Consider the following 11,230-nt stretch of genomic DNA (forward strand, 5'->3'; position numbering starts at 1 on the left):
ACAAAGTGATTCTCTGCCTTGCATATTTTTTGGACATCTTACTAAATCAAGTCAAAACTACGATTGTGTAATAATCACAAAACTGGAATAGTATGTAGGCTTGTGTCACACAAGCAGAATTTAAAACTTGGGTCCAATTCTGTGGGGTCTAGTATCAGTGAAAATCTTTAGGTGTAAAATAGGTGAAGGCCGTTTAGCCTACAGTCGAAATAGTTGTTCTGCTATTTTAAAACGATCAACACATTATCCGACCATATCTTACTACTTCACAGTCACACTGCTGTACTGTGTCCTATTTGTGCTGTTAAATTCTCCACAAAGACAGTAGGCCTACTTTGTTGCCATGGATGTAGGACGTAGGGTTCCCATTGTGCACAATAAATACTGTACATAGTGAACTAAATAGTTATAACAGAGTAACTTATTGTCATCATCATTATTATTATTATTAGTAGTAGTACTAGTAGTAGTAGGGCCTATATGGTTCTACTGCAAAACTCTTAAATGTTTCCTATTTTCTGCAACTCAGCAATTTACTGGAAACGTAAGAGGACGAAAGCAATGATCCTGAACACACGCACATCTGTTTAATTTATTATTTTATTTTCTGCATCATGTAGTTTTATTTGCAATTATTTCTCCCCTCTTTGCGGCCTCATTATTATACCGCGGTAACGAGGCCATGGTTCGGCGGTGCCACAGCCCACCTGGACCCACCGTCACAGCAAAGGCCGCGGGACTTGACGGATTGCCTCTCCGCCGTGGATACAGCCAATACGAAATACCAAACCACACCACACGATGTTGGAGAGTAGTATATACATAAAGGCTATCTCTGGAAAAAAAATGTATTTTGGTTTCGAAAGGGACCCAATCCCGTTTTGTCTCGTATTGTATTATTTTTAATGTTAGACTAGGGATCAATTCGTTACTGGCTTGATTTTCCCCTAGCCCTACTGTTTCATATTCAACTTCATCAATGAGTTTCCGCGCAATTAACCATTGAATGTGAGCTGTCGAATGTAATAGGTTGCATGCCACATACAGTGCCTTCAGAAGGTATTCATACCTTTTGACTTATTCCACATTTTGTTGTATCACAACCTGAATTCAAAATTGATTAAACATATATTTTTCCTCACCCACCTACACACATTACCCACAAGCATTTCGCTATACCCGCAATAACATCTTCTAATCATGTGTATGTGACCAATAAAATGTGATTTGATTTGAATGACAAAGTGAAAAAATGTTTTATGAAATGTCTGCAATTTTTTGTATTCACACACAAGTCAATAACTTGTAGAAGCACCTTTGGCTGCAATTACAGCTGTGAGTCTTTCCTGGGTAAGTCCACATCTGGATTGTGCAACATTTGGCTTTTATTCTTTTAAAAATGTTCAAGCTCTGTCAAATTGGTTTTTGACCATTGCTACACAACCATTTTCAGGTCTTGCCATTGTATTTGAAGTATAATTAAGTTTAAACTGTAGCTCGGCCACTCAGCAACATTCACTGTCTTCTTGGTAAAAAAAACTCCAGTGTAGATTTAGCCTTGTGTTTTAGGTTATTGTCCTGCTGAAAGGTGAATTCATCTCGGTGTCTGGTGGAAAGAAGACTGAACCAGGTTTTCCTCTGGGACTTTGCATGTGCTTAACTCCATTCGTTTCTTTTTTATCCTGGAAAAATGGAGAGTTGTATTGGATTTGACCCAAACATAACACTTTGCATTCAGGACTAAAAGTGAATTAGTTTGATTTTTTTTTTGCAGTATTCCTTTAGTGTCTTGTTGCAGACAGGATGCATGTTTTGGAATATTTCTATTCTGTACAGGCTTTCTTCTTTCACTATGTCAATTAGGTTAGTGTGGAGTAACTACAATGTTGTTGATCCATCCTCAGTTTTCTCCTATCACAGCCATTAAACTGTAACTGTTTTAAAGTCACCATTGGCCTCATGGTGAAATCCCTGAGTGGTTTCCTTCCTCTCTGGCAACTGAATTAAGAAGGACGCCTGTATCCTTGTAGAGACTAGGTGTATTGATACATCATCCAAAGTGTAACTAATAACTTGCACAAAGGGATCACATGTTCAAAGGGATCATCAATGTCAGTTTTTTTTACCCATCTACCAAGAGGTGCCCTTCTTTGCAAAGCATTGGAAACCCTCCCTGGTCTTAGTGGTTGAATCTGTGTTTGAAATTCACTGCTTAACTGAGGGTGGTAGCCTACTTCAGAATAAAGATTCATACATTATAGAATTACAGGCTGAAATAGCATTTTGTTTAGTTTACTTTAGTTTTACCATGGCACATTTTTTTGTCATGTAGGCCTAGTGTTGTTGTTTTTTTTACTATATTAATTTATTTCAATAAATGTGTTGCTTTTCTTATGAACATAGGCCTAGGTTACTGTACGCCCTTCAAAGACTGAATGTATCATGGCCTTAATTTACCATGAAAAGAACCATCAAAAATCAAATAAAACTAAGGCTAAGCTGCCTTTTGAAAAATGGTTTTAAGCACACAATATCAATGATAACTGGCAAGCAATACAATGTAATCAGGGCAGTACTTAGCAACTGACGAAGATGAGTCATGACATCTCTTTATTTACTGTATACTGTGTCTCTCTCACTCCCCTCTCTCTCCTGCCCTCCCTCATCCCTCCCTCATTGTATTTACAATGGTGTTTGTTCTTCACTGGTTGCTAATTTTTTTGTGGCAACAGGTCACAAATCTGGCTGCTGTGATTGCACACTGTGGTATTTCCCCCAATAGATATGGGAGTTTCTCAAAATTGGGTTTGTTTTTTAATTCTTTGTGGATCTGTGTAATCTGAGGGAAATACGTGTCTCTAATATGGTCATACATTTGGCAGGAGGTTAGGAAGTGCAGCTCAGTTTCCATCTCATTTTGTGGGCAGTGTGCACATAGCCTGTCTTCTCTTGAGAGCCAGGTCTGCCTATGGCAGCCTTTCTCAATAGCAATACTATGCTCACTGAATCTGTACATAGTCAAAGCTTTCCTTAAGTTTGGGTCAGTCACATTGGTCAGTTATTCTGCCGCTGTGTACTCTCTGTTTAGGGCCAAATGGCATTCTAGTTAGCTCAGTTTTTTTGTTAATTCTTTCCAATGTGTTTTGTCATGATTTGGTTGGGTCTGTTTGTGTTGCTGTTCTGGGGCTCTGTGGGGTCTGTTTGTGTTTGTGAACAGAGCCCATTGTAAAGCACCAAAAATGCAGGCCGATACTCGCTAATGATCAAAATCCAGAAAAGAGATATTAAATTCTACAAATTCTACAACCACCTAAAAGGAAGTGATTCCCAAACCTTCCACAAGGTCCACAGAGCGCATTGTAAAACACCAAAAATGTGGGGTCTGTTTGTGTTTGTGAACAGAGCCCCAGGACCAACTTGCTTAGGGGACTCTTCTCCAAGTTCATCTCTCTGTAGGTGATGGCTTTGTTGTGGAAGGTTTGGGTATCACTTCCTTTTCGGTGGTTGTAGAATTGAATGTCTCTTTTCTGGATTTTGATCATTAGCGAGTATCGGCCTGCATTCTTGGTGCTTTACAATGGGCTCTGTTTTACAATGGGCTTTTTTCCTTTAGTAAATTCAATGTAATTGGAAGAATACAGTGGGTCTAAGATTCTAAGATTTGTATTTGATCATATATATGTTTTTGCCTTTTGTGTTTTGTTGTAAGGCCAAATAGATTGGAGAAGTGGTTTACCCATACATCTCTGTTTTGGATAGATCTCTGTTTTTGGATAGACCCTTTGTGTTGTTGTTTGTTTAGTGTTTTCCAATTTTCCCAGAAGTGGTTAGAGTCTATGAATTCTTCAATTACATTCAGCTGATTTCTGACGTGCTGTTCCTTCTTTTTCCGTAGTGTATTTCTGTATTGTTTTAGTGATTCACCATAGCTAAGGCGTAGGCTCAGGTTTTCTGTGTCTTTGTGTTTTTGGTTGGATAGGTTTCTCAATATCTTTGTTAGGTTTTTGTATTCTTCATCAAACCATTTGTCATTGTTGTAAAAAAAATTAGGTTTTCTGTTTGACATTTTTAGACTTGATAGGGAAGCTGAGAGGTCAAATATACTGGTTAGGTTTTCTACTGCCAAGTTTACACTATTACAGTCAAACGTCAAATGTTTTGTCCAGAAAGTAGTCTAAAAGGGATTGAATTTGTTATTGCCTAATTGTTTTTTGGTAGGTTTCCACACTACTTTCCTTCTATCTATAGCCTTTCTTAATATTATTCAGTTCCTTTGGCTTTGATGCCTCATGATTGAGTATTGCTCTGTTCATGTAGACTGTGATTTTGCTGTGATCTGATAGAGGTGTCAGTGGCCTGACTGTGAACGCTCTGAGAGACTCTGGGTAGAGGTCAGTGATAAAGTTGTCTACAGTACTACTGCCAAGACATGAGCTAATGTAGGAGTCCCTTCGAAGCCTACCATTGACGATGTACATACCCAGCGTGCAGTTTCTCTCTCTCTCTCTCTCTCTCTCTCACTCTCTCTCTCTCTCTCTCTCTCTCTCTCTCTCTCTCTCTCTCTCTCTCTCTCTCTTCACACCTCTCTATCTTATGTCCAAGCTGCAACCCTCATGCTCACTCCCTTCCTCTACAGTCTGTCCTGTCCTGTCCTGTCCTGTCTTGTCCTGTCTACTTTGACAATGCTCCCTACTCCATTGTTGTTGAAGTGGGATGCCACTCTAACATCAATCGAACAGAACACAGTTTTTCAGTTTCCTTCGCAGGCACACAGAAACACACATCACATCCAGAGACACAGAGGAGCTTTAAAGTATATGTCCCCTCTGTTTCTTTAACAGCAGCAAAATGAGGCAATCCCCCCCAAAGCATCAAATTCAAATTCCAAAGCCTCCACATACAGAGCCAGCTGATGGACTGCCAGGGAAATAATAACAGCAACTGTTAAGCATTAACAATCCTGCAGCCAAAGAGTCGAAAACAACATAATGCCGCCACAAACAACTACAACACAAATACTTAATCTCTCTCTCTCTCTCTCTCTCTCTCTCTCTCTCTCTCTCTCTCTCTCTCTTCATCCCCCTTCTTTCTCTCTCTCTCTCTCTCTCTCTCTCTCTCTCTCTCCTCTCTCTCTCTCTCTCTCTTCATCCCCCTCTTTCTCTCTCTCTCTCTCCTCTCTCTCTCTCTCTCTCTCTCTCTCTCTTCATCCCCCTTCTTTCTTTCTCTCTCTCTCTCTCTCTCTCTCTCTCTCTCTCTCTCTCTCTCTCTCTCTCTCTCTCTTCATCCCCCTTCTTTCTCTCTCTCTCTCTCCTCTCTCTCACCCCCCCTTCTTTCTCTCTCTCTCTCTCTCTCTCTCTCTCCCTCTCTCTTCACCCCCTTCCCCCTTCTCTTCTCTCTCTCTCTCTCTCTCTCTCTCTCTCTCTCTCTCTCTTCACCCCCCTTCTTTCTCTCTCTCTCTCTCTCGCTCTCTCTCTCCCTCACACACACACATCCTCCCCATCCCAATCCTGGTTCTGGGCGACAGTGGGCCTATTAGTATTGAGGTTTTGGGCCACAGTGCTTCTAGTAATGAGCCCGGCAGCACAATACAGGCACCCGGCCGGAACAGCTGAGGGGAGACAAAGCCAGCAGGATGGGGAGAGCGCTGGGGGCTTGGGGTAACTACATTTAACACAGAGAGGGACAGAGTGGTGTGTGTGTGTGTGTGTTTGTGTGGTGCGTGCAGTGCATGTGTGTGGTGCATGTGTGTGTAGCCATTACTGGGACAAACTAAGAGACAGATAGGGGCCCCTGGAGGAGCTGCTGACAAAAAGGCAGTGCAGAGCGGAGTGTGTGGCAATCAGTGGAATGACGGGTCAGAGTTGTCCCGCGCCAGTCAACTGGAAACTTCACCACTTATCTCTGGGCCTGAGACACTGGTGAACCAACTCAGACTCGCAAATAAGCATTGTGCACAAGACAATATTTGTCTGCCTAAATGAAACACAGGCTGCTGTTGTTTTAAACTGTGAATGGCGAGGCTGCAAGGTTGCGCTGAGGGTCTCTTGTCTGCCGGACGCCTTTGTGAGGACAGGCTTTGTGGCTTGGAGAAAAGCACTTAACCCAGACTGTGTGAGTGAACACATCACCTTAATTTATTGATTTGGATGGCGCTGCGTTCATTAATGTGAGCCCTGTTGGTCTGTTACATAAAGGTTCCTCCTCTTTCAAACCAACGTGAATAATTGGAACTATTTAAAATGAGCTCATTGTCCTGGAATGACATTTTTATACCAATTCTGAATGGTCTCTATGATGTCACCATATTTCCTCTTTGTCAGAATCAACCTAAGAAAAGCTTGTGATTACCAATCAACATATTTTAATAAGAGTTCTACTTTCAATTGTACAGATGAAAACAGTTCTGCTCCCTCAAACATTTATAATAAACACCCTCAGCAACTTTAAGGATCTCATCGGTCCATTAAACCATAGAAGGACATAAAACAATTGCAGTGGTCAAACAGGAAAGAAGTGGCCAAACAGACGGTCTCTGTGAGCCTGTGGTAGGATCGGAGGTGAAAGACAGGTGCCCTCTGTTTGACTGGCCTATTAGCACACAGCCCTGAGGGCAGGAAGCACTATTGACTGGAGACATCAAGAGAAACGCACCTTTCAAAGCACACACCTTCCGGACCCAAACACACACGCACCTATATACACCCACCTGGATAAAATCTGCCAGGTATCAGGTACTGCCCCGAGGGAGAGTCCTGAACTCTGGACATGGGGACAGAGTCAACCAAGACCAACACTGGTATCTCCATCAGACTCTTCAAAACATACTTTCCTCACACTCAACATGTCATTTGCTATAAAGTACTATTGTAGATCTATCATGAATAACACCAAGATTAAACCCCATCACAACTACTGATTAAAGATCAGTCAAGCTTAGATTGAAAAGAAAAACACAGTCAACATATATTCAGTGTTGGTCCTGCCTTCCCAGATGAAGAGCTCTAACGGCAGCATCCTGCTGCCTCTAAACGCTATGTATCGTTATGTTTGTCTGCAGCTAGTGTGTCTGAGAAGCACTGAATCCCTGCCCAGGGAGTGTTGTCACAGGCAGGAGTGTGTGGAAGTGGAGAGGGCAAAGTTAGGTCATGCATTGAAATGCCCTTAAGCCAGGCACTTTACCTTAGCTGTTCCAGTGAGAGACTCCACGGGTACAAAGGCCTTCATTCTAAAGGGTATGGAGGAAAGAGTAGAACATCGAAGTGTTATTCATGTTCGGCCTGGGTCTGCTTAGCATGTAAAATAAATATGTCTGTGAGTCTTAAAGGGGGAAAACAACATATAGAGTGTTGTCCAGGAATAAGAAAAGGATAGATGTAGCCAGTGCTATTTCTGTACTTCCAGCCTCTGTGCCCTCTCATCTGGTCACCTGACAGAGACAAAAGAAAACAGAAGGAGGAGAGCAATAGGAAATACGATGGTGAACATGAATCTACTGAAATGAAACAATAAAATGGATCAACAATAGAGTTACTTAAGGAAACAGCATATAACTATGAAATTGAGCACCTTTTCTCTTGCTCCTTGTGTGTGTGTGTGTGTGTTCCAGTCCAGGGGTCGAGACGCGCACTAGAGACTCTCTACCTCAAGTGGAACAGAGGGAGCTGACAGAGTGGTTCAGTGAAGGGGGGACCAGGTTCCAAATGGAAAAGAGACTCCTGAAAAGATCACAGGGAGAAAGAGAGAATTCAAGAGCCGGGCCACAGAGGAAGCCACGCCACGACGCCAGCAGTCAAGAGTGGAGCGACTGAAAGACCAAGGATATAAAAGAGGAGGGGGAGAGGTAGAGGGAGTTAAAAGCTAAATCGAATACAGAGGGGTGCGAGAGCGAGAAATAAAGGGTTAGTGTGGATAAAAGATAAAAAAGTAACAAGTAGAGCGTGGGAGGCGTCAGCACCAGATGGACAATGTGTGTCGGCAGGGACATAGTGCAGAGGCAGGAGACAGACGGAGAAAAGGAAGCAAAGGGACACATACAGTGTGTGTGTGTGTGTGTCTATATTAGAGCTTTTGGAATGTTATATGGCGTTCAGAACAGGACGAGTGTTTGTGTGCATGTGTCACACCTTATGCATGGAGGGGCTTATTTTGAGCCTGCTGCCCAATGCAACCGTTGGACAAGCCCCTAATGATCACAACTCTGGCTTGGCCTTTTTAATTACCCAACCAGCCCTGACAGAGCGCCACAAAGCTCTCCAGTCCACAGAATGGGGGAGTAGAAGGCGGAACAAAAACAGGACCTTTCCATCTGAAGTATGGCCCTAACCTCTGCTAATGCAAGCCTGAGTCCTGCCTGCCTCACTGCCATGGCCACTCTTTGTGTGGAGCGGAGCAAGATGGCACTCCAACCCAGCACCACTGCTGCTGTCATGGTCCAGAGGCCATGCATAAAGCCTGGGTCAAGACCCATCCATTGATGAAAGCCAAAGTATGCACTGCAATTTCTTCCCTGCATGCATTAAGAAGAAACCATATGTGAATGGGCCTCATTTATCAATATGGCATAGAAACGATTCTACTAAGAACTGAATTTAGAATGGTCATATGCCTAAAAAGTGTGATTTATCAAACAATCCTACCAGCTTCATATGCACACCAGTAGGAGATAACTATTGATAAATTCCAATTTGTTCTCAGCCTCAGTGCTCTTGCAGTACCTTGGATGTTTTGTATTTCGAAACACCCCTAATTAACCATATATGGTCAAAATCATCCCTTTAAAGCCTGTAGAGTATATACAATGCCGTACCATGAAATACAATGGCACAACCATGGGGGGGGACTGAAATAGAGGTGCAAGTGTCTGAAATTGAGTGTAACCAAAAGGTGTTATTTGGCTCGCTCAGTTGTGGCTTGACCAGTAAGAATAAAAACATAGCTACAAAGAGAGGACCATCAGGACAAATTAATAGGCAAATGAGTAGGCAACACTCCACAGCCATCCATCCTCAACAGCCCCCTCCTTTAGGCCAGCCTGGTCTCATAGACTAGACTTAACATAGTAAATGTAAATCCAGGACACTCAAATTAGTATGATATGTTATGTTTGGTATGATTACGTAAGACAGATTGTTACTTAAGGCAAAAACTAAAGTATGGTGATTGGGTGGACATATAACGCAAACGTCTAGCAACCCAAAGGTTGCGAGTTCAAATCTCATAACGTACAACTTTTGAATTGTAGCTAAATAGCAACTTTTTAGCTACTTTGCAACTACTTAGCATGTTAGCTAACCCTTCCCCTAACCTTAACCCTTTTAACTAACCCATCCTATAACCCTGACTCTTTTAGCTAACCTTAACCATAACAGTATCCCTTTAACCTAATTCCAAAACTTAACCATAACCTTATTCTTAACTCTAACCCTAACCCCTAGCCTAGCTAACGCTAGCCAGCTACCTAACGTTACCCACCTAGCTAGAATTCTTAACATATACAGTGGGGCAAAAAAGTATTTAGTCAGCCACCAATTGTGCAAGTTCTCCCACTTAAAAAGATGAGAGAGGCCTGTAATTTTCATCATAGGTACACTTCAACTATGACAGACAAATTGAGAAAAAAAATCCAGAAAATCACATTGTAGGATTTTTAATGAATGTATTTGCAAATTAAGGTGGAAAATAAGTATTTGGTCACCTACAAACAAGCAAGATTTCTGGCTCTCACAGACCTGTACCTTCTTCTTTAAGAGGCTCCTCTGTCCTCCACTCGTTACCTGTATTAATGGCACCTGTTTGAACTTGTTATCAGTGTAAAAGACACCTGTCCACAACCTCAAACAGTCACACTCCAAACTCCACTATGGCCAAGACCAAAGGGCTGTCAAAGGACACCAGAAACAAAATTGTAGACTGCACCAGGCTGGGAAGACTGAATCTGGGTAAGCAATAGGTAAGCAGCTTGGTTTGAAGAAATCAACTGTGGGAGCAATTATTAGGAAATGGAAGACATACAAGACCAATGATAATCTCCCTCGATCTGGGGCTCCACGCAAGATCTCACCCCGTGGGGTCAAAATGATCACAAGAAAAAAATAATCCCAGAACCACATGGGGGGACCTAGTGAATGACCTGCAGAGAGCTGGGACCAAAGTAACAAAGCCTACCATCAGTAACACACTATGCCGCCAGGGAATCCTGCAGTGCCAGACGTGTCCCCCTGCTTTAGCCAGTACATGTCCAGGCCCGTCTGAAGTTTGCTAGAGAGCATTTGGATGATCCAGAAGAAGATTGGGAGAATGTCATATGGTCAGATGAAACCAAAATATAACTTTTTGGTAAAAACTCAACTCGTCGTGTTTGGAGGACAAAGAATGCTGAGTTGCATCCAAAGAACACCATACCTACTGTGAAGCATGGGGATGGAAACATGCTTTGGGGCTGTTTTTCTGCAAAGGGACCAGGACGACTGATCCGTGTAAAGGAAAGAATGAATGGGGCCATGTATCGTGAGATTTTGAGTGAAAACCTCCTTCCATCAGCAAGGGCATTGAAGATGAAACGTGGCTGGGTCTTTCAGCATGACAATGATAGCAAACACACCACCCGGGCAATGAAGGAGTGGCTTCGTAAGAAGCATTTTAAGGTCCTGGAGTGGCCTAGCCAGTCTCCAGATCTCAACCCCATAGAATATCTTTGGAGGGAGTTGAAAGTCCGTGTTGCCCAACAACAGCCCCAAAACATCACTGCTCTAGAGGAGATCTGCATGGTGGAATGGGCCAAAATACCAGCAACAGTGTGTGAAAACCTTGTGAAGACTTACAGAAAACTTTTGACCTCTGTCATTAACAAAGGGTATATAACAAAGTATTGAGATAAACTTTTGTTATTGACCAAATACTTATTTTCCACCATAATTTGCAAATAAATTCATTAAAAATCCTACATTGTGATTTTCTGGATTTTTCCCCCTAATTTTGTCTGTCATAGTTGAAGTGTACCTAGGGTGAAAATTACAGGCCTCTCTCATATTTTTAAGTGGGAGAACTTGCACAATTGGTGGCTGACTAAATACTTTTTTGCCCCACTGTAGCACATTTTGCAAATTCATAAAAGTTGTATGTTTTGCAAATTCGTAACATATCATATGAAATGTGTGATCGACATCCACAAATTAATACATACCATATGAAACGTAACATATCGTTCTAGATGGAGGGTCTTGGATTTATG

The sequence above is a fragment of the Oncorhynchus tshawytscha genome, linkage group LG20, assembly GCF_018296145.1.
Source record: "Oncorhynchus tshawytscha isolate Ot180627B linkage group LG20, Otsh_v2.0, whole genome shotgun sequence".
NCBI classification, from domain to species: domain Eukaryota; kingdom Metazoa; phylum Chordata; class Actinopteri; order Salmoniformes; family Salmonidae; genus Oncorhynchus; species Oncorhynchus tshawytscha.